Source organism: Vulpes lagopus, chromosome 6, assembly GCF_018345385.1.
Source record: "Vulpes lagopus strain Blue_001 chromosome 6, ASM1834538v1, whole genome shotgun sequence".
NCBI classification, from domain to species: domain Eukaryota; kingdom Metazoa; phylum Chordata; class Mammalia; order Carnivora; family Canidae; genus Vulpes; species Vulpes lagopus.
Genome location: NC_054829.1, coordinates 33,753,049 through 33,778,042, shown reverse-complemented (window position 1 = coordinate 33,778,042; position 24,994 = coordinate 33,753,049). Strand labels below are relative to the sequence as shown.

Here is a 24,994-nt window from a genome sequence, read left to right as displayed (position 1 = left end):
CTGACAATAAACACCAGAGTCACAAGGTCCAGCAAACATAAGAAGCGCCTGAGCTCCTTGAGGACAGGGAGCTTTTTTTCTTCTTTGAGTCAGCAGTTATCTTATTTGTTTTTCTGTTAATACAGTTCTTGGCGTATAAAAAGATCTCCATAAATACTGTAAATTTATGAATGTTATTAGGCAGATTGCAGTCTTGGCAGGCCAGTGCCTTGTAAATCTCTTTTCAGTGATCCTTTTCATACTCAGCATCTAAGACGCCGCCGCTGTTTGCTCTGCGATAAGTACCAATGCACATACTTAAAAATACTTAAGTCTAGAGGAATAATTTTTTCTGACCGTAGAGCACCGTCTTGCTTTCCGCGGTGCTGCGCCCCAGGCTTGGGATCTGGGTCCCGAGGCTACAGGGAAGAGTTGGGTACGGGAAGCTCATCCTCCGGCCTTCTGATTGGTCGGCTCGCACTCCACTCACACGGCTCTCGTCTCTGATTGGCCGCCGTAGCACCCCCTCCCTCGGCCCGCGACTACTTTGTGTGCCAGGGCGGCGCGCTTAGGTCCTCCGGCTCAGCTCGCTGTTTGTGCCGGTCGGAGCTAGCTCTTCGGCCCACTGCTCTGCATCGCGGGCGCCAGGAATTTCCCGAGTGCGAGCGGGTAGGAAGCATCCTAGGGAGCCCCTCTCCTGCACCCCCAAAGTTCTCCCCCCCCCCGTACTGAATAAACTTCCGCCTCGAAGGGGCTGTCGCAGCCGCGGGTCGGGGGGTGGGGGCGGAGAGGCTAAGCATCAAACTCAGGCCCTTGTGGGAGGTCTTTCTGTCGGGGCAAAGGTGGAAACCGCTCTCACAAGATAAAACGGGGCTTCTCTGGTTGCATGTGGGTGCGATGACATTCTGTGGTCCACGCTGCAAGTTGCAGCCCGACGGCCAAGATCTAGGCTGCAGGGGCTGAGCAGCGGCAGTCACCGCTAAACAGCAGCCGGGAGCCTGCTTCAAATCTGCAGTACCAGTGCTCCTTAGGGCCGCGGGATGAACTGGCTCGGGCCAGTCAGTTCCCCGGCTGCCGGGAGTACGACATTCCCTGGAGATGGCGCTCCCGGGCTCGGGAGCTGGGCTCGTCGGCCTGCTGGCGGTAGAGGGCGGCCTACGCTCGTGGAGGAAGCAGGCGCCCAAGCGCAGCTGGTGTCCTGCTGCAAGTCTCCCGGTCCCCCAGCGGCCCGCGGCTCTGCCTGGCAGCGGATGCTGCAGCTACGCTCTCGGCGGGCGCTGCGAGAAGGGGGCGGGGGAAAGCCGCCGCACATGCCAGGGTCGCCGTAGGTGGCCGCGGCCGGCGCATGCGCGCCCTCTCCCAGCAGCCTGTAACGCCGAGGGGCGCGCGCCCCTGTCCGCGCGCGCACGCTCGCGCTGGCCGAGGCTTCCCCGCCTGCGCTCCGTGTCAGAGCCGCTCCGGCGCGTGCGCGCGGTATCTCCGGCCGACCCGAGTGGCCGGGCTCCCTGAGCTGCAGGCCCCCGCCCCGCGTCGCCCTCTCCCAGCCCCCGGCTGACTGGTCCCCTTCCTCTGCTCGCGGAATGGGGCCGGCGCTGCTCGGGGTCGCGCGCCCGGGACCCGTCTCGCGCTCGGTCTCGCGCTGTCAGCGACTGCCCCGCTCGCGCCGCCTCGCGCTCTCGCTCAGTCAGTGGCGCCGAAGGCTCCGTTAAGCGGCGGCGGCGGCGGCGGCGGCGGCGGCGGTTCCTGTTTCCGTTTCTTCCTCTCCCTTCAGCCGGGAGTAGCATCCTCCACCCAGCCACCCCTCCCACTCCCCACCGGGGCAGCTGCGGCGGAGCGCTGTGGCGGCGGCGGCGGCGGCGGCGGCGGCCACTGGGGACGGCGGAGACCGCCTCTGCTCCCGCCTCGGGTAAGGGGGCGTTTGGGAGCCGGGCCCCGCGCGCCTCGGGGTCTGGGGCTGGGCCAGCGCGGGGATGTGACCGGGGCTGTCGCCGCTCTTCTCCCCCAGGCGTTCCCCGGGCCTGTTGCTGCAACTGCTGCCGCTTGCCCGGGGGCTCCGGGAAAAGTGGGGAGGGAGCCCCCCCGGGACGCCCCGGCGCGGCCCGGGGGCGCGGGCTGGGGGTGAGGGGCGCCTGCCGCCGCGGCCGTCCTCGGCCTCGCGCATCCCTGCTTCGGGCAGGGGCCGAAGCCTCGGTGAGGAGAGGGATGGGGGCGGGGGTGGGAGGTGTCCCTCTTTCCTGCCCTCCGCCTACCTGCCCCTTCGCCTGCAGCTCGGTGTCTGTAGTCGCGGACTGTGGGCAGGAGGATGCTCGTGCGTTGCGGGCTTCTGCGAGGGGCTCTCGGGCCAGGCATCGGGAGTGGACGGTACCATGACCCGCTCCCGGCGAGCGGCCAGCGCCTGGGCAGTTGAAGGCGTGTGTGCCGCTGCACTACCCGCTGTGCCCCCCGCCCCCCCCGCCCCCCGCCCCGCCACTGATGTGGAAACGGTGAGCTGGCGGCTTTTGAGTATCTAAACTTATTTGGGAAGGTGAAATGAGTCCTTGCTCATTAGTGAAGGGAGATTCGCCCTGCGAGAGCGAGTGGGCCGTTGCCGGGGGCAGCACCTGTTCTTTTACTGTGGGGATCGCGATCCTCAAACCGCACCGAACGCCAGAGACGCAGCGTGTCGGCCTCAAGTCAGACGGCAGGCGGTGCCTCGGTGAGGGTTGGCCCCTGGCGAGCTTTCCGCCTTGAGCCTGTCCGCCCGTTAGCCTTTGGGCTGAGGCCTTGGAGAACGGCGGGCGGAGAGAGGTGGTGTCGCTTCTAACCGAGTGTGGACTGATTCACGGTGGACTTGAGCCAACTCTAGAAGGTGAACCTAGGAAAGGCAGAACCGCCAGTAGATCACATCCCAAACTTCCAGGTAACAGAGAACAAATTTCAACAAAAGTTTTCTCTCAGTTTAGAATTAAGCTCATCACGGGGGAACTGACTGAACTTTGACTTGGCTCTCTTCAGAAGCTGCAGGCAAGGTTTCATTATAGTTTTTTTTTTCCCCCCTCCCCTTCTCGTTACTCCTGGGGAAGGGGGTGGGTAAGTGTATGTTTATTTTGTTAAATTTAAATTTCATGTTTTTATACATAGTTCTTTTATTTTTTTTTTTAAGGTTTTATTTATTTATTCATGAGAGATACAGAGACACAGGCAGAGGGAGGAGCAGGCTCCACGCAGGGAGCCCCATCCCTGAGACTCCACGCAGGGAGCCCCATGTGAGACTCGATCCCGATCTGGGACTCCGGGATCACGCCCTGGGGTGAAGGCGGCTGAGCCACCCGGGCTGCCCATACATAGTTCTTTTAAAAGGTGTATCATATAGAAAACATTTCAGGAGAGAAATCAGGCATAACAGCGCTGTCTTGAAATAATGGAGCAAGTTGTGTTTTCCCTTCTTTAAAATAACGTAAAAAATGACCTAAAATCCCATGCCAAATGGTAAGGCCTTGCACGTTGCCAGCCTTGTGAAATACATCGTAAAATGTGTGTAGAAAGTCGTAATTACTTGATTTATAAATATTACAGCCGTAGGGATAAGGTGGGCATTCAAACATTTGGATTTGTGAATTTATGGTTTAGTATGCAGAAATGTAGGGAGTTGGAAATGAATAGGCTATAAGGAACATTGAAGGGTGGTTTGGAGGCATGGATTTTCCTCTTGCTGCTTTTATAAATTGAGAATTGTATTTGAATCGAATAGCTGAACAGCTGGAATGAAACTTGTGTACATTGTAAAAAACATGCAAAAGTGTGTCTTTGATCAAGTAGTGAGTTAACAGGAGTATACTGTGGTTCATTACAATAGTGATTCAAAGTAATTTCCATAAAATGTAGCGCTGTATAGATTCTTTAGGATGTTCTTAAATTTAGAGTCACTTGAGGTTGTTTTCCTACAAGTCAGTCCTATTTGAGATGGATGGAATTGAAAAAGAAAAACAATAATTCTGACTAAATTATGCAGTGTTTGGTTTCAATTTTAATTAGTTATTTTAAGGTACTGGAATGTCCTTAAAAGTGGTAAATTTTGAAATTTGCTAGTGGCTTGGAAAAACTTGTGTTGTTGTTTATTTTTTTAAGTGTAGTTATATTAGTAGGTTGGTCTGGAGGGGGAGCTAGTGCCAAAGCAAAGCATAGCTTACTATGCATTTGAACTTTTAAAATGCCCAAACCCAGATTTTTATGACTGGAAGGAACATAAATTTTTAATTAAAAGAGTAAGGGAATTGAAATGGGCATATATTTGTACATAGATATTTGTGGAATATTTATATACATATATATGTTGTGTATTGTGAATTAGTTAAAAAATCTATTCATGATCTGAAATAATGGAAACTGTTTGCTTAAGGCTTACTGAATTTCCCATTTAAAATCTTAGACGATATACCCCATAATGTAGAGTGTATGATAGTAGTTTCTTAACCTTCTTGTACATTGCAATCAGAAGGAAAGTATGTCTTAATCCTTTGTGCATGTTGTATGTTCTTAAATTTTTTCTTTATAATATCTACAGTCCTAAAATTTTAAAAATCAAGTAGAGTCTTATGTGGGCAAAGATACTGAATGGATAGTAAGCTTAATATTTATCAAGAGTAGAGATTCTTTCATTAAGAAATGGACCCTTCAGACATCTGGAAAGCAGGATCCCAAGGTCACTTCTTAACCTCTGTCTCCTGTAATATAATGTAGTGAGTCTAGCCTGTTTACTAAATTGAACTTGGGCCTTTGAATATAGAGCAATCGTTTTTTTTTGGTTTATGGCACTTTAGTTAGATTTCTTAACTGTAATCAGTTAGGAATGCAAATTTACCTCTCTTAGTTCACATATGCTTCAAATTCAAGGCTAGAAATTGATAATGTATATATTAAAATCATATTTTGTTTTCTGAAGATAATGGGCTATTTGTTCTCTGTTGCTGTCAATTATGTCAGAATCTCAGTACTGATAAATAAAAAATAAATTCTTTGAAATGAACGGCAATACCTTTGAGATCTAGAATAGTGAAGTGTTTACCATTTTTAAGGGTTTTATGCTATAAATTAATGTTTTATAAGATATGCCAGTATATTTTTATGTATCTCTTTCAATTTCTTAAATGGCTATTTTTGATTTACTATAAACTGCATTACTAAATCTCTTGTTTTAATTAAATGGCAAATACACCCATTTTATATTATGGAACATTTACGAAAGAGTTCCCATTTTATGAATATAAAGAGTGAATAAAAAAATCTGATTTTTAAAAAGACTTTGTTTAGTCATGAGAGACACAAGAGAGAGGCAGAGATGTAGGCAGAGGGAGAAGCAGACTTCATGCAGGGAGCCCAATGTGGGACTCGATTCCAGGACTGCAGGATCACGCCCCAAGCCAAAGGCAGATGCTCAGCTGCTGAGCCACCCAGGGGTCCCTAAAAAATGTAAATTTTTGTAACTTAAAAATAAAACACAACCAGGGCACGTGCCTGGCTCAGTTGGTAGAGCATGTGACTCTTTATCTCAAGGTCGTGAGTTCCAGGCCCATGTTGGGCATGGAGCCTACTTAAAAAACAAAATGCAATTAAGATTCTAAACAGTTCTGAAACTAAAAGTATTCCTATTATAGTACTTTTATACTCTGTATCAATACTAGTCCTGTTGTTACTCTTCAGATGAGATACCAACTTCCAGGCTTCTATAGTCAACAGTAGTGTAGTAGCTGTAGCATTTAGAGGACCAGTACAAGATTTTCTTTGGTTCTCTTCTTAATGAGTCTGTGGCTTATTTCCATACCATTTACTACATGGTTTCTTTTTGGCAGTTGGAATTGTTATTAAATTGTAGTTTGCTATAATGAGACAAACATATTTAAAAGTAAAAGATATTTGTAATCCATTTTTAAAAATCATTAAAAAATTCCCAACAGAAGACTGTCATAGGGGATTTGTATGCATTTAAGGTACATTTTTTTAGAGATTAGTCTCAATGTTTCAACCGTGTTTTCTCTCTACATTCTACTCTCCAGGCTACATCTCCTCTTCTTCAACCTCCCTCCATATCCCACAATTTTCTCTTTGGAATAATTAGAGATCAATAAAATGAACAATATCACATACCTGACATAGGTTTTTCTTCCTTGATTACATAAATGAATTTATTATCAATCTTTACAATATTCTAAACATATAAGCTATATAAACTTTATATGGTACTGTACATTTTCCTTTTAATGGAAGAAGAACATATAAGGTCTGTGGGATATGCTGTGTATTTCAATATGAGTTACTTATATTTGTTACAGAAAGCAGCGCCATATGGTTAATTTCACACAAGTTTTCTTTAAAAAAGACTTTATTTACTAAAACCTAATAGCTTGCTCACCTATTACTTTTTAAAAATATCTTTTTGTGATAGTTTTTTTTTTTTGGTTGTCAGAAAATGACATGTGAAGAGGAAATATGTTTTAAGTTTTTTTTGTTTTTTTGTTTTTTTAAATTGACAGCTTTCACCAATATAAGGCTAGTACTGACGTGGTTCAGATTTGCTTTTGCTATTATTTTGTCTCGGCTCTCTAGTATAACCTCTTTCTTGGAGCACTGAAATAAAACTTTAAAGATCGTTATTGAAATGCTCCCAATTTCTGTTGTATCTTAGAACTTGAGTTTTTCACATTTAACAGTGGGACAAAATGAATAAATATAACAACATACTGATGTTATGATTGGATTTAACGGTTCTACTTGTCATGGTCTTGATGACTGGTTAATGTAAAAAAGTTCACATTATAAAAATAAGTAATTAAGTGTTGATATTAGTCATAGATGTAAATGAGAAATTAAACTGTTTATTTTAGAATCTGTTATGAGAAATACTACAGGATATCAACTTTAATTGCTGTAACTTTCTGATTATACATGAATAAAAGTGACATAAAAATGGGAGATTCTTCTATTTGATTTACTGTTAACATGACTAAAATGAATCTGTTTTGTGTTTTTGTACATCTTTTATTCACTTGACTGTTAATGAACCATGAATGAGTTTCAAATTTTTAATAATTTTGTGGCTGGATTATATCCCTTATATGAGATACGAAATTCCATTAATACCTAGAACCAGAATAAATTTACCTGTGGTAAAAACAATATTTACAAAGCATCAAACTATAAAAGCACAGCAATGTTATTAAATGACTTAAGTCATTCCATAAGCTAGTTTAAAAAATCATTTTTACAATATAATTGACCATAATATCTTGATTGGTGGTGGTAAAGGTGGGAAAAATATAATATGTAGCTTCTATATATAATATTCATTGTTTCAGACTTCAGCTATGTTTGGGGCAGTCAGTGAAGGGAGGGAGGTTGAGAGAGGCAGAGGATCTTACTGGTTGATGAGCCTGCTTTGTTTGGAGGTGAGAGAGATTTCTTCAGTTTTTCTTTGTCCTTCCATTTCCTTCTTTTACCTGTTTGTCATCTTTACTTTCCCAATAGTGGTAGGGAATGTGATAGTTGACCATCCTTATAGGATTTTTTTTTTTCTTAGAGTTCTTAGAACATTTCCTAGTAAAACATTAACGTTTATGTTACAATAGGTTTGTTATAATGATTTCCTTTCCTCTGAGGCAGTAGGCAAGAGGCTAGAAAAACTTCATTTGGGGTAGGGCTTATTATTGTTTATTAAAAAATGATTTTGTAACTCCATGTAAAAAGGAATATGGGGTTGTTGGTTCATCCATTGTTAAGCGTGCTGTATCAGTCACATTATTGTTCTACTTAATATTAAATATATCATCATCCCCTCTTCTAATTTCCTGGAATTCATTCTTATGTCTCCTTTGTTATTTCTGTATTCATCTATAGAGTTAACATCTATAAGGAATCGGTTTTTTAGAATATCATTTTACCTTTTTTGTTTGCCTCATTGCAATAATAAAAATGTAAAAAAAAAAAAAAAAAATCAACCCTGAAACCATACTGTGGCTGTTCCTTGAAGAAAGCTAACAAACTAAAATGAACAGCAATATTCTCCATTCTTGGGAGTACTGTTAGCAAGTTTAAGCCAGTTATTGTGAAAAGGTCACAAGGAGAAAGTGTATGTTTGATAATTAGGACCTTAACCATTTGGGATCTGGCTGATTCAGTTTCTCTGACACACAGAATTGTGCCTGAAAGAGAGAGATATTCAGTTGAGTTGTGTTCTCACAATCTTTCAACATTTTCATGTCTTGAATTCTTTGAATTCATTAATTCATTCAGTTACCAAAAGTCAAAAGATTGTAATTTTGAGAAACCTACTCTTTAAAATTAGAGCTTAAGCTAGGGTAAACATTTCATTTTCTTTTTATAAGTTTCAGATTTTTCTTTCTCTTTTAGGAAGTTTGGTGAAACTCTAGTATTTAGGAAGGTGGTAATTGAAATTCTTGAGACCGAAAGGTCTTTCGTTAGCGTTGGTAAACTGAGCCTCAGCAGCATGGGAAATTAGGTTTACTAAGTAATCCTAATCCTGACTGCTTCCTCTGACATAATTACAGATATCTCGGCCTCCATTAATTAAAACTGTTTATTTTTAAGGTTCAAACAGTGATGTTTCTCATAGATGTAAAGCATTAACTGTTATGAGAGAGATACAACTTATTTTTAATTTGTAAGTAAACAAAGAATAGGCTGTCAATGCTGAATAAGCTGAAGAGATGTATACCTAATAAGGATGCACAAATAATTAACTACAGAAACTTGCTAATATGCAACCAAGAATGGTTCCTCTTAATAAAGAGACTATTAGTGTTTAAATTATAATGGCACTAAGATGTCATGAAAATGAAATCACTAAAGAATCCTGTTTTGGAGCAATTTATCAGACCATGTAACAGATAAAGGAGCACACCCTCTATTCTAAACTGTCTGCAGTGGCTTACTTAGAGCAGTGCAGATCCTACCTAAAAGAAATAATGATCAATAACTAAAGTGTTTTCACCGGAGTTATGCACATTTCCTATGTGTATATTTGTGTACTTCCTGTTACTTTATCTATGGGAAATGAAAGGTTGGAAAATAAGGTACCTAACTTTTGGAAATTCTGAAGGGAAAAGGATCTGAAATTTTGAATTTTGTATGTGTGTGTTTTAGTGATACTTTTTTTTTTCTTTAAAGATTTTTAAAAATCTATTTATTTGAGAGAGCGAGCATGAGGGAGGAGACCTGTGGAGGGAGAGAGAGAAGCAGACTCTCCCCACTTATCAGGGAGACCCACGTAGGGCTTGAACCTAGGACTCTGAGATCCTTACCTGAGCCAAAGGCAGATGCTGAACAGACTGAACCACACAGGCACTTCTAGTGATACTTTTTGACATATAATTTCCTAAGAGCTCTATGGACTTAAAGCCAAAATCTGAGTTCCTTCTTAATCATTTTTTTGAATAGCTTTATTGAAGTATAAATTATAACTCATAAAATTTGCAGCTTCAGTTTTATTTTTTTTAAGGACTTGTTTATTTATTTATTTAGAGAGAGCACGTGGTGGGGAGGGATAGGGGTGGAGGTAAAAAGAGTATTAAGCAGACTCCTGTAGAGTGTGACATTGATTGGGCTCAGTCTCATGATCCTGAGATCAAGTCCTGATCCAAAACCAAGAGTCAGACTCTTAATTTACCTCACCACTCAGGCACCCACACAGCTTAAGTTTTAATAAATTTGTATATTGTTGTACAACAATGATCACAGCTTAATTTAGAATACTTTCATTCTCCAAAAAGCTCTGTCTTGCCCATCTTCCCAAACTGTGCTCCCACTCCCAGCCCTAGGCAACCAATGATCTGCTTTTTGTTTCTATAGTTTTGCCATGTCTAGAAGCCTGACACTAAGAGAATCATGCAGTATGTATTCTTTTGCGTCTGGCTCCTTTCATTTACTATAATCCTGGCTTAGTCATTTGAATGAATGATTTAAGTAGAGAAACTTTAAACCTGGAATCAGGAGATTGGATACTAGTGGTAGCTTTGCTACCAAGTGTATAAACTTGGGTAAGCCACTTGTTCCCCCTGGGCCTTTGCTCTTTTTCTATAATATGAATCATTTTTATTTTCTTATAGTTTTTACAGCTGGGTAGATATTCACTGACCTTTTCCTAGAATGTATCTTAACTCTTTCCCTTAAATATAGTCACTTTGTTGTTATTTTTTGAATAAAAAAATGAGGCTTACTAGACCATAGTATTTATTTTTTTAAGATTTATTTATTTATTTGCGAGGGGGCGTTGCAAACTCGTGGAAGGGAGGGGGTAGAGGGAGAGGGAGAGAGAGGCTTAAGCAGACATAGGGCCCGATGCAGGGTTTGTTCTCATGACCTGAGATCACGACCTGAGCTGAAACCAAGAGTCAGATGCGTAATTAACTGCGCCACCCGAGCACCCAAAAACGAGGCTTATAGTCAAATACATGAGTCAGCAATGAACAAATAAGGGACTGTCTTGAAGAAACAAGATGGCTGATTAAACTTTTTCTTGAATGTTTCTTAGTTGGTGTGTATAAGTTTGAGAATAGGGACAGTCCTAAATGCTGAGTTAATGATTTTTGATGAGAATAAAGACAGTTGAATAATTTTCAGAGATAGAGCTTTAAAAGTGATTGAAGCCTCTTATGAATGTAAGAAAAGATTAGACTTTTTAGTTATTTTTTTGTTTTGGAAGAATATGGTATGAAAAGATTTTAGCTAAGTTTAAGCCAAATTGGGCTCAAGGCAGCCAGGTGAGACTGGAACATTTTTCAAAAAAAACCCAAAGAAAATGTATAGCTACTGTTAGGAAGACTTCTGTAGGTATAGGGTTCATGTAGAGGCAAAGCTGACAGGTAACATTCAGGTGACAAACTAAGGAAAAAATATATACGGAATTAAAAAGTAGTGCTATGCATACATAAATGTATGTATTTGTAATAGGACTAGACAACTGCCTGAGTAGGCTGGCATCAGGACTATGCCAAAGGGGTAAGGTGCATTTTCAGTATAAAAAAAGATAGGGCATTGAATAACAATTAGCTAAACTTAAAAGTGAGAGTGCTGTAACTACTTTTAAATATTCAATAATTTGACTCTTAGAAACCATCAGAACTTCTTATATTACCTATAATAGTAAGAAGTAGGCTATAAAATAATTTAATTTTTTTAAAAGATTTTTTATTCATTCATAGAGACACAGAAAGAGAGCGAGGCAGAGACACAGGCAGAGGGAGAAGCAGGCTCCATGCAGAGAGCCTGACATGGGACTCGATCTTGGGTCTCCAGGATCACACCCTGGGCTGCAGGCGGCGCTAAACCACTGCGCCACCGGGGCTGCCCAAAAATAATTTAATTTTTATTTTTACCCAACATATTAGAATGTATGAGTGGTAACCCACAGATCAGACATTGTGAAGGAGGGGAATATAGTCATAAATATATTTTAATGTTGATGTCATTATAGCAGCATAAGAGAATTTGTTTCATGCTTTATAGTCATATTTTTTGTTCACATGTGGTATTTTTAATTTAGGTAAACCACTTTATGAGAACTAGAAATTTCCCCAAATGTGAAACCTATAATCAGTGAAGATTTTTCACTTTGACAATAATATAATGATTATGTTAAGACTTTTAGGAAGTTCTAAAAGTTGAATCTCATAGCTTTTTATGCAATGGCAACATTCTAGGAATAAGTGTGAGAACTTTCTAAGGTGACTATTTTATGGCAGTCATATTCTTTTAAATATATGCCATACCATATTTATTTTTAAATGTCTCACAAAATTTGAAATAAAGTATCTAAATATGAATTATGTAATTGGAAAGATTTCACTGTAAAGGAAAAGAGATTTCTATCAGTTTTGAAGCTTCAAAATATTAAAGACCATATTTTCCCAGGGATTTTTTATTTTAAACATAGTAAGTGAGCAGCTGTCAAAAGATATAGCCATTTTTAAAAAGGATTTTATTTATTTGAGAGAAAGAACATATAAGCAGGGGGAGAGGCAAAGGGAGAGGGAGAAACAGATTCCCCAGTGAGTCTGGGGGGCTCATTGTGGGGCTTGATACCATGACTCTGAGATCATGACCTGTGCCACCCAGGCGCCCCTCAAAAGATACAGCCATTTTTAAGTTTAGAATTCTAATTCTCTATATAGTTCTCTTACATACTTTAAGAAAATAGACGTTAAGGATTTCTTGAATATTACTTGGATATTAAAGCATCAGAGCAAGACTAGAACACATTAAAGCAGTAAAAATGATTAAAGGTTTTGTAACATAGCAAAGAAAAAAATGCAGTAGTATACAGTGGAAAAGACTTACAGAAAGAACATCATTACCTCAAATCAGATATAGAAGGCTGTCTTTGCAAAAGAATAACAGTCAAATCAAATAGGCTAAAGAATTTGTGCCCTTCTACTAGGTAAGTGAAAATGAGATGAACAATTAATTATAAAGTGGGCATCTCGGAGCCCACTTCTTTTGTAATTTCTTCCTGCAGGGGCTATTTCAGACATTGTCTACTCCTTTCCTAGCCCCCGTTTGCTGTATACTGTTCCCAGACATTGTAGGTTGTTTTCAATTAGTTTTTTTTTTTTCTGAAAAGAGTAAGAAGATTAAAACCATCAAACAGGGGCATCCCCGGTGGCTCAGCGGTTTAGCGCCACCTTCTGCCCAGGGTGTGATCTTGGAGACCTGGGATGGAGTCTCACGTCGGGCTCCCTGCATGGAGCCTGCTTCTCCCTCTGCCTGTGTCTCTGCCTCTCTCTCTCTCTCTCTGTCTCTCTGTCTCTCAAGAATAAAAAAATAAAATCTTAAAAACAAACAAACAAACCATCAAACAGAAACTTCTTCAGCTTTGTTTTTCTTTATTTCTAAATTGTTTAATTTCCCATCCTCTCTGACATTTGGTCTTAGGGATGTGTCCTTTTAGGCTTACATGACTATTTCATGGCTACTTCTTTTTTTTTTTTTTTTTTAAGTTATTTTCTTCTGACTGCTCCTGAGGTCTTATTTTTTTTTTTTTTTAAATTTTTATTTATTTATGATAGTCACACACAGAGAGAGAGAGGCAGAGACACAGGCAGAGGGAGAAGCAGGCTCCATGCACCGGGAGCCTGACGCGGGACTCGATCCCGGGTCTCCAGGATCGCGCCCTGGGCCAAAGGCAAGCGCCAAACCACTGCGCCACCCAGGGATCCCATCATGGCTACTTCTTTTATCCCTTCTATCCCTTAGAATATATGGGTTTGTTAGTTAACTTTATTATTATTTTTATTTGAATCTCCTCTAACATCTTCAGTGGCCAAAAAGAAAGAAAAAAAAAAAAACACCCGTAAAACTCCTTTTCTTATTTTTTTTCCTTCTCTCCCCCGCCCTTTTTTTTCCGTATTACTCAGCAGCCCAAAGGAAAAAGCAGCATGTATATTGTTTAAATTTTGCTACCTTGTTTTTCACTAAAGCTATTCTCTCGGTTGTTACCAGTGACCCAAATTTCCAAATAGGGACTTTTTTCACTTTTAATTCTTGACACTGTGAACCCTTTTTCTTCCTCCCTTATAGCTTTGTAGTTCTCCTACCTCTCCTGTATATTCTAGCCACTCTTCATTCACAAGGTCAACTTGTTTCTTAAATATTTACCTTATACATTTTTCTTACTCTAAATGTTTTTCCTTGGAATGTACCTGGTGTTTGGCTTCAGTGAGTACCTTTTTCAGTCATCTTTGTCAGATGACTCCTATACTGTAAGTGCCCAAACTCCAGTTTTCAGCTAGAGAGCTCCACTTGTCATGCCATTGAGCTCAGCATGCTCAAATTTGAATTTTCTTTCATTTTCTTCCCTTGAAATGTATTCTTCTTTCTAACTTTCCTTTCTTTATTATTGGCTTATTCCTCCCATTGCCCAAACTTGAACCATGAGTCATCTTTGAATTTCCCATCAGATTTATTCCATAGTTACACTGGAAATTGTTACTACAGTATTTCTCTATTTCATCTCCTCTTTTCTGTTTCATTTTTTACTACAGAAACTTTTATTACAGAAGGTTCTCATTACCACTAACATAAATAATTGTAATTTGGTAATTATCATGGTTAGAGAGGAGGCAGAGACAGCAATACTATTAGGGTGTGATAAGTGGAGAAGGCTGTATTGAAAGGAGGTAATGTTTAAGCTTGGTATCAAAGAATAAGGAAGGGACATTCCAGCCAGACAAGCTGCAAGAAAGACTTATTGGAAGTTTATTATATGTTGTCAACTCATAAGACTTTTGCTTTAATCCTTACTGCATGTGTGTGTTCTTCTATTGGCATATGCAATTGTCTTTCTTCAGATATTGATGAAGATTTGTGAAGAAACAATGTAAAACCAGAGTGACACAAAGTAACACATCTTATTACCTAGTTTTGAATGAGTAGAGTGGTACAATGTCAAGGGGTGAAAAGTGAGCACTACCTGCATTGAAGACTTAAAATCTTATAATTTACATTACAAGCTGTCTTTAAGGAACTTGGATTGTAAATCTAGTGGACAGCTGTTTTCAGTCTACTTATATATGGTTTTATCTTTTATTTCTATCTCTTTATACAGCGTGTTGGCCTTACAGCAGGGCTATATTAATAGCCGCTAATATTGGAAATAAGTTAACTAAAGGCCACAGCAAATGAAGAGATAATTTACTGTTTTTGCTCCTTTAGAGAGAAAAAATGTTTTGTGCTTTTAAAATGGGAAGCATGAAAACCAACAGTTCTAAATTGGCTGAAAAAGATGACTTCTTGTCTTTGTAAATGGGAAGAGCAGAGGTGGAACAGTCTTAAGACCAAATAGATCCAGGAATTTAAATGATGTCTCCAGGATACTCTCCATTTCTTGACTTTACTTTTTTCTGTATGGTAGTCTTATTGTCTGCTTATATTAGAAGTCTTTTATGGCAGAGATGCACAGCCTCATCGCTGAAAGCTTACAGAAGAACAGAACTTTCTGAAGGAAGGCCTCACTGATGGGGCCCATCCTTGAGCTAATCATTATGGGGAACTGTCATTGGATTATCATCAGAACCACATAAAATGGGGGAATGTCAATTCCCCAAAGGATGGGAATACTATTAACTAGAGAAATGGGAGAAGGAATGTGAAGTATGCAAAAGCAATCTATAGTCATTGCAGAGGAGGAGGAGGAAAGAAAAGTCGTCACAGGGAAAGAGAAATGTGTACACAGGCCAGAGAAATGAATAAAGGGAAGGGAACTAGTATCAGTTGAGAATGTGGTAGGCCTTGCCTTGAGCATTTTATATTTTATCTCTGTGGCTTACTAGAGGCAGCTATATTCTCTCCAGAAGATAATCTAGAAGATTTCTAGAACTAATAATTTAAAACATTTTATTCTTTCATTTTTTTCATTTGGCATATTTCCTTTATTTTTTATGAATTAAATTTTCTTTTAATTTTTAAATTTATATGCAATCAAATACATACTTTGTTATATACTATTGTTTGTTTTGACAAATGCATAGAATGTATATACACCACCGTTAATTCAAGACATAGAGCTCGTGTTGCCCCTTTGTAATTAGCCTCTTCCTCTCATCTCTAACCCCATGGCAAACACTGACCTGTTGTTCTCCACGGCTGTTGTTTTGCTTTTATCAGAATATCATATAAATGGTATCATAGTTGTGTAGACTTTTGGGTCAGCCTCTTTCACTTAGAAAATGCCTTTGAAATTCATTCATGTTGTCATGACTATCAATAGTTTATTCCTTTTCATTGCTAAGTAGTAATCCATAGGATGGACCAGTTTGTTTATTCATCTATTGAGAAACATTTGGGTTATTTCTAATTTTTGGCAACTATGAATAAAACTTCTATAAACATTTGAGAATAGCTTTTTGTATGAACATAAATTTTCATTTCACTTGGGTAGATACTTAGCAATCATACAGTAAGTGTATGTTTGATTTTGTAGGTAACTACAAAACTCTTTTTCAAAGTGGCTGTACCATTTTGCATTCCCACCAACAATATATGAGAATTCCAGTTGCTCTACATCCTTGTTAGCACTTGATATTGTCAGGTTTTTTGGTTTTGTTTTGCTTTTTTGTTCTGATTTTAGCTCCTTAAGTAGGTGTATATCCCTATGGTTTTAAATTATACACTCCTAATGGCTAATGATGCTGGGTATATTTTCATGTGCATTAAAATACCTTTCTTTAACATTCTCAGAGTACTTACCTGCTTTTTAAAAAATGATTGCAGTTTTTTTTTTTTTTTTTTGAAAACAGAACAATGAACGGCCTAGGCTTTTGATAAGCATTTGGGTTATAGCTGGTATATTGCACAATTCAGAGGACACCATTCACACTAAAAAAAAAAAAAAAAAAAGGTTCTTTGGAGTTGTGCAATGCAGCATTGTTGGCTGTGTATTTACAGCCATTAGCTAGAATTATCGGTGATTAAGTTCCATGGAAAATTTGAGTACTATCAAATGGTGCATTTAAAAAATCATTTTTCAGTGTTTCTCTGAAATGAAATTTTGTTCAGGAGCAGGTTCTAAAGAAATGCCCTATAAGGCAGTATGTCTAATGGATCAGTCTTGGGAGATAGAAAGGCATATTCCAGATACTCTTCTATTTACTGCATGCGTGACCTTGGGCATCTTATCTAGCTTCTTTGAGCCATTTCTTCATCAGCAAAAGAGGGTTGATAGTATAACCCTTTTGTGGACTGGTAAGAATTATCAATAATGCATGTAAAATCCTTGACACAGAGTAGACCTCTTCAAGTTGCAACTGCTTTTACCTCTGCTTGTTTGTTTGTTTGTTTCTTTTTTAAAGATTTTATTTATTTATTCATTAGAGATACAGGGAGAGAGGCAGAGACATAGACAGAGGGAGAAGCAGGCTCCCTGCAGGGAGTGTGATGTGGGACTCCATCCCAGGACCCCGGGATCACCACCTGATCCAAAAGCAGGCGCTCAAGCACTGAGCCACGCAGGTGCCCCTTTACTTCTATTTCTTACTACTAATTAGTGCTGATTACCCAAAAGCCATACCCAACCAAGGCTTTTGGGTACCAGCAAAGCAGAGGAAAAAGAATTTGAAAAAAGATTGAAAGCACTTAATAATTAAAAAATTTTTTGAGGGCAGCCCAGGTGGCCCAGCGGTTTAGCGCCACCTTCAGCCCAGGGCATGATCCTGGAGACCTGTGATCCAGTCCCATGTCGGGCTCCCTGCATGGAGCTTGCTTCTCCCTCTGCCTGTGTCTCTGCCTCTCTTTCTGTGTCTCTCATGAATAAATTAAATCTAAAAAAAAATTTTTTTTGAAGTAGTAATCTGAAAAGAAAATTTTTTTGGATTAATTTAGTCTTAGTTGTGTAGTATTTAGTAGGGTGGGGTAGAGGCTTATACCATTACATTTTCTGTACGTAGGGCTTCTAAAGGTTTTAATTTGGTCCTATCACCATCACCCATCACAGGTACTTCTGTATCATGCTTGTGGTAAAGAAAGACTCTGAAATATATCACCTAATGTTTAAGGTCTTAGAGATGCACTTTCCTTGAGACAAGAAGATGATGTGAATGAATACTAGTTGACATAGTTTTTTTTTCCAGTAAAGTGAGAATATTTGAGGTTCCAGGGAATTATTTTCTAAGATTATTTATTTATTTATTTATTTATTTATTTATTATAGTCACACACACACACAGAGAGAGAGAGAGAGAGAGAGAGAGAGAGAGAGAGAGGCAGAGACACAGGCAGAGGGAGAAGCAGGCTCCATGCACCGAGGTTCCAGGGAATTATTTTCTAAGATTATTTATTTATTTATTTATTTATTTATTTATTTATTTATTTATTATAGTCAGAGAGAGAGAGAGAGAGAGAGGCAGAGACACAGGCAGAGGGAGAAGCAGGCTCCATGCACCGGGAGCCCGATGTGGGATTTGATTCCGGGTCTCCAGGATCGCGCTCTGGGCCAAAGGCAGGCGCCAAACTGCTGCACCACCCAGGGATCCCTTCTAAGATTTTTTCTTAAACTTTGTAATTTCTTTATGATTAGTCTTTTAAAATTTTTTTAAAATTTAAATTCCAGTTAATTAACATATAATGTAATATTATTAGTTTAGGTGTATAAGTTAGTGGTTCCATGCCTACATACAGCACCTGGTGCTCATCACCACAAGTGCACTCCTTAATCCCAATCACCCATGTAACCAATCCCATCCCCCACCTTCCCTCATCATGATTAGTCTTGTGATTTCCAGGTGACTGTAGTAAAATCCTTAAAAGAGCGAGGAAGGAGAACCAGGAAGATTAAATATGCTTTATGAATATGAAGAGGTTTACCAAGTAATAGAGTGGGTATGGAGAGTAGTTTAGGCTGAGTTTGTGGACCTTGAAGTAACTTAACTCTTAAATAAGAAGAGTGATAGTATGATTTTGTTTCTTTGTTTGGTTTTACACGATCTCTATCTTGGTGTTTTCTGTTTGTTAGACATATTGGTTTTATAGCTTTGTGTAGTGAAATGGTTTTGCAACTTTGAGCCCAATTAGTTCAATTCGCACTTTAATTTCTCAAATGGACCTTTTTTTTTTTTTTTTAGGTAATCATATGGGGCAGAGTAAGAAATAGTCTAAGAAGTAGAGTTAAAAGTCCTCTTTTTCTTTTTTTTCTCTAAAGTTTTTAACTCCAGTTAGTTAACATACAGTGTAATAATTGTTTTAGGTGTAGAATTTAGTGATTCCACACTTCCATAAAACACCCAGCGCTTATCGCCACAAGTGCACTCCTTAATCCCCATCACCTATTTAACCCATTCCCCATCCTCCTCCCCTCTGATAACCATTAGGTTGTTCTTATAGTTAGAGTCTAAAGATCCTTCTCTTTTTCCATTTCTTCTCTCTCAGGTAAGTAATAATATCAAAAACATTTCATTTTCAACATTTTGTAGCTTGAGATTAGAGAAATGAAAGTTTGCATTCACATCTCCTGTCTTCATCTAACTCTGTTGTCTATGGCCTACTGTGGCATATTCTCTGTTTTCCTCAAATTAACAAAACCTAGATATTTAGTGGGCAGTATTTAAGTAGGCAACCTAACCCACTTATTTAGTGGGCAGTATTTCCTTGATGAAAGACTAAATTTTTGAAGTTTTCTTGCAGTTAGTGAAAAATTACCTGGTCAGTGATAGAAAAGCTGAAATGTGTGATACTTCTAAAATTCTGTATAAAGGGAGAGTTGTACCCTTTTAATCTTTTTCTCTAGCTGCCAGCTTAGGCCGTGAGGATGGGGCTATATTACTTATCACGAGAGAGGCAGTGTGATACAGTAGTCATTTAAGGTCCAGGTTTTATTTATTTATTTATTTTTATTTATTTATTTTTTATTTTTTTATTTTATTATTTATGATAGTCACAGAGAGAGAGAGAGAGGCAGAGACACAGGCAGAGGGAGAAGCAGGCTCCATGCACCGGGAGCCCGATGTGGGATTCGATCCCGGGTCTCCAGGATCGCGCCCTGGGCCAAAGGCAGGCGCCAAACCGCTGCGCCACCCAGGGATCCCTAAGGTCCAGGTTTTAGAGACAGAATGCCTGAGTTCAAATCCCATTTTTCCACTTAGCTTTCTGTGTCACTGGGCAAGTAATGTTTCAGTTTTTTCTTCTATAGAGATGAACTTACAGAGTTGTGAAAAGTAAATGAATTAGCTCATGTAAGTAAAATGTACATAGAGCAATGCCTGGTACATAGTAAATGATAAAAAAAAATGGTGGCCTTTCACCAATTACTACCAAATAACCCAAACACTGGATATGACTCCTCAAATATTCTGTAGACTCTCAGTTTGGGAAAAACAAAGTCACTTCTACATCTACAACATCGACTGATACGAAATCTCTTCAATCTTTATAAATAAGGATGTAAACAATCTCATTGTTTGTCTTTTTATCTCAGTTCAGATAGTACTTTAAATTTTCTCTTGGTATTTTACTGGTAGGCAATAATTATAATATCAGTGAAAATTAAGCAGTGCGTTTTTTTTTTAAGATGGTATTTTATTTAGATAGGTTTTTTTTTTTTAATCCTGAAAATCTGATAAACTTTGTTCACTCATCATAGCTTTATGAACTTTGTTTACTTGTCATAGCTTTATGAGGATCTGAAACGATCTTAATAGCTGCTAAGTAAATGGTTTTGAATTTTAGAATTATTTGTATTCTCAGCAGTACTAATTAGTAATACTGTATGCATTGAATGTCAGTATAAGCAGGAAGAGCTGACAATTTTATTTTCTTTGAGCATGTAAATGTATTCCATTCCATTTAAAATCATTGAGCATTTTTCAGCATTAATGATACATTGGGAGTAGAGAAATTCACAATGACAAAACATTTAGAAGTTCTAAAATTTCCTTGTTATATTTGAAAAAGTAAATTTGGTTATTTACTGAGGGAAAATAATATTTTAAAGTAAATAGAGGTGTTGGTTATATTTTAAGCACATTTGTTTTAACTGTACTGAATTGAATGGAGCTATGCTATAATAATAGCAGTCAATTTTTTCTTTCTTCTTTCTTTCTGTAGCAGTTAGAGGAAGTTTTCTGACAAATCAATTGGTTCTATAGTAGTGCTTCTCAAACTTTTGTTCCGAGGACCCATTTAACATTCTTAAAAATTATTGAGGGGGACTGCAAGAAACTTGATTTTTTAGATTATATTGTTATTAACCAAACTAGAAATTAAAACCAAGAAATTTAACATGATTCATTTGAGAATAGCAATAATAAACCCATTAGATGTTTATATAAATAGCATTTTTAAATAAGAAATAATTTCCCAAACAGAAAAAGTTAATGAGAAGAGTGGCATTGTTTTACATTTTTGTAAATTTCTTTAATGTTTGACTTCACAGAAAATGTTGAGGTTTTTTTTTAAAAGATATTTATGTATGTATGTATGTATTTACTTATTTATTTATTTATTTATTTATTTATTTATTTATTTATTTATTTGAGATACACATATACAGAGAGGCAGAGACACAGGCAGAGGGAGAAGCAGGCTCTGTACAGGGAGCCTGATGTGGGACTCCATCCTGGGACTCCAGGATCATGACCTGAGCTGAAGTCAGATGCTTAACTGTTGAGCCGCCCAGGCATCCCATACATATCTATTTGGAAGAGGGATATTTTTAGCTTTTTTAGATGGTTGTGGATATTCTGTTTGAAATTATACGAAAATTTGACAAATGGTAGTTTCTGTTTTTTTTTTTTGTTTGTTTGTTTTGTTTTTTAGATTTTATTTATTTGAGAGAGTGAGAGGGAGCATGAGCCGGGGGAGGGGCAGAGGGAGAGGCAGACTCTCCACTGAGCAGGGAACCCCATGCAGGGCTTGATTCCAGGACTCTGGGATCATGACCTGAGCCAAAGGTAGACTGAGCCACCCAAGTGCCCCAAATGGTAGTTTTCTAAATTGTGAAATCTGAAACTGTATCAGTTAACCTTTTTACTTTATTACATTAAAATCCATGGTATGTTGTGTACATTGATTGGATCTTTAATCCAGGAATGATTTTGTAACATTAAGCTTAGGTCATGTAGAAAATATTGGTTCACTGAGTTATGCAGATCTTCCAAGTGTTAACATGACACATTTCAATTATACCGTATAAAAAAAAATCACTTGTTAATAGCACCACCAATCTCATTAGAAAGGTAAGATGTTAAGCTTATGATGATGAATGCATATTTTCTCAACTTGAAAGTTTGAATTTTATCATTAGAAACTGTCACTTTTAAAAGATAGGCTTACTGGATGCCACAGGAGGACAGGGCACTGGGGTAACTGCGACCTTGTGCACTGCCTCCATCACTTGTGCTCCTAACTTGCCAGTGGTGGCTGGGACACTGATTCCTGAGGTTGCTCCAGAGCTCAGTGAGTGGGACAGGTCTTACACCAGGCCAGTAGCTGACCCTGAGCCTCCATGTGCTACAGGGAACCTCAGGAGGAATGGCCACCATGGGCCATCTGCTCGGAGCACACACCTCACTGGGTGCAGGAAGGCCAAGTGTCTGCTACACTCAGAAGCTAGGTGGATTTCAGGTGTCTTAGTCTGCTTAGGCTGCCCTAACACAATGTTATAGCCTGCTGTGGCAGCATGTGCTAATAGGGACTGCCCCCTGCACGTTTACCATCTGCACATGTCCTCCTGGCAGGCTGACAGCAAGAGAGCCATACTCCTACATGGGACCACAAGCCTATGCATGCCTCTATCAGGTGCTCCTCATCAAGCAGGATAGCTCCACCATCCACATCTCATTAGAAGCCACTATGAATGCTTAAGATGCAGTGGACCTTGCTGCCCTGTTCCCAGAGGAGAGGAGGGCCTGGTTCCTGAAATGGGAGGCCCAGCACAGAGAGAAAAAGGAGGAGCCAGATCTCTGCTATGACTGAGGTGGAGTGGTCTGAGGGACTAAAAAGTGACCATGCCAGGAAACTGCCCTGGCAGGGGACGCTGTGGGCCAGGGAGCATATGTCTTTAAATGGTGCATTCTCCCTCTCTCTTTCTGTCTCTCTGTCTCTGTCTCTCTCTGTCTCTGTCTCTCTCTCTGTCTTTGTCTCTCTCTCTCTCCTACACACGCGCACACACACACACACACACACACAGACTTCATTTTCAAGAAAATGTCTGCCAAATACCCAAGTCTGAAGAACCGGAATCCTTTCAAGTGAAATCAGTATCCCATGGAAAGTGGCTCTTTCAGCTTGTAGCTCACACAATCCTACAAGTGGTTTCCTCAAGACAATTATTGTTCTTTGGTATGCATAGAAATTATGCTTTATGCATACTTCCATTTCAATACACAGACTCTTAAAAAGATGTTCTCAGTGAAAACTTAAAAAATAAAAATTCTTAGGATTAAACTAACTCCCCTTTACTGCCTCCTCCCATTGTGTGTTTTTGAATCATACAATGACTAGTAATATAGTTTGGTGCCGGTGCCTTGATTCATTCTAAGACACAAGCAGTTTTATCCACCTTTGCATGTACTGTGCATGCAAATGTTAACTGTGAAAAGGCAAATATCATCAGTGTTGTTATGGAAATGGTTTTGGCCTTGTGGATGCTTGAAGGGATTTTTGGGTATCCCAGTGGATTCATATACCATACTTTATATACTATAGGCCAGTTTGTGGCTATATCTCTTAGTTATTGGGGAGGATTATTATTTACTGATAATTTTTTTAAATCTGAATTTTCCTATCCAACTTCTTATTTTGAGATAAATTTCATAGCTTTCAGCAGTGCGTTTCAGTGGAATCCAGGTAGTTGAAGGTTCTTGAGAAGAATCAATCTTGAATATTAATTATTTAACAGTTCCTAAGGCCTAGAACAGTGAAAAGGAAATAATTTGCCTTGGGGCTGAGTGGTTCTTTGGATAAAGGTTTAGAAAAAGCAAGGAAAAGTTTGTATCAGTGGAGGCTAACATTAGAGCTTCAAAATAAGACTATCCTTCTATCTTTAAATTACCTTCTCAAAAATAAAATAACCTTCTCAGAGCTCTTGAATCTTGAAAAATTGGTGTTAGAGTCTTTTTATGCTGGGTGAAGAGAAGTTGAGGAGTTCCAAATTTTCATCAGATCCACATTAAAACTAGAGCGACTTCACTTTGTTTCCTGTATTGAGGTTCTATTTAAGATTATTGTAGGGAAAAAGATTCTGCTGCTAAATTATGTTTAGAAACTTAATTTTTAGGATTTATTTCTAAACAGCTTTTGTTCATTTTCTAATGCAGATTATCATTGTTGGTTGTTATTTTTATATAGGTTCATCCATTTAACATATGCCTGGTGTGGGAGGCATGGACTGGAACTGGGAATGAATAAGACACCAGGCAGATGTAGACAGATGTAGATATGTTTCCAGTTCCTACCCTGTTGTACTACACAGTTTTGGACCTTGGAGTGTCACAGAAACTTTTCTACCCTTTAGCTGGTCCTGGACCGGTTCCTTGGAATATTTTCCAATCTCAAAATTATTACCCTAGTAACTTTTAAAGTTTTCTAAGTTTTGTATTTTAAAAATAATTTCAGACTTGCAAAAATGAATGGCACAAGAATAGTATAAAGAATTCTTCTATATCTTTCATCTTGTTCCCCAAATGTTAATATTTTATAAATTTTAAAAAATAATTTTCTATTTTTTTCTGAACTGTTTGAAAATTGCAGACATGATCCTCTGAAAATTCAATGTGTATTTTATGAAATTAGGCAGTTTCTTGACATAATTAAGAACATTCTCTATAAGCCTCTATGAATATTTAATAAATATATAGTATACTATATCTCTATTTATTAAATATTTATATAGTCTATGAATTTAAGTTTCACTAATTGACCAAATAATAAAGCAAAAGAAGAAGCATTTCCTCCAGTCCAGGATCAAATTCCAGGTGATGAGTTGCTTTTAGTTTTCACCTGCTCTCATTTTCTTTAATGTGGAAATGTTTCTATTATAATATTGACTTTTTTGAAGAGTATAGCCCAGTTATACCTGAAGGGAGAATAGCCTTCAATTTGTCTAATATCTCATCTGTGTAGCATTAGTTATGCATTTTTTGCAGGGCTACCCAGTAGTGATGTTGTATCCTTCTCATGATGTTCAATCTGGAGACACAAAATGTTGAATTTGTCCCATTACTAGTGATGTTAACTTTGATCACTTGCCAGTTTTCTTCACTGTAACAGTTTACTATTTTTTTCTCCTTTGCAATTATTTGAGACCATATAAATATTTTGTTTCTCATCAGACTTTTCTTAACTACTTTGGCATCCCTTTGAGGAATTTTGAACCAGTGTTATCAATATGGTGGTTGCCAGATGGCGATTTCTCCTTTAATTAGTTGACATTCTAATATGTACATACACATAGATTCTTATTTTTGCTTAGTGCTATCAAATTATTGTCATTTATTGTGATTCTCAGATTGTCCTAGATCTGGTCCCTTTAGGGTGACTC

At 39.0% G+C, this 24,994-nt stretch overlaps 1 protein-coding gene across 12 annotated transcripts in view; it reads left to right on the top strand.

Moving 5' to 3' along the window:
- The first annotated feature begins 521 nt into the window (after positions 1-521).
- Positions 522-24,994, top strand: part of FUT8 (fucosyltransferase 8) — a 287,889-nt gene continuing 263,416 nt past the window's right edge. For 4 of the 12 annotated variants that reach the window (XM_041758786.1, XM_041758779.1, XM_041758776.1 and 1 more), the window contains exon 1: positions 1,475-1,885. The gene's annotated coding sequence lies outside the window, so the exon portion shown is untranslated. Of the gene's footprint in view, positions 649-1,466; positions 1,886-2,527; positions 2,879-24,994 lie in introns of those variants that run through there. The other 8 variants (XM_041758785.1, XM_041758778.1, XM_041758782.1 and 5 more) reach the window with 4 other exon arrangements.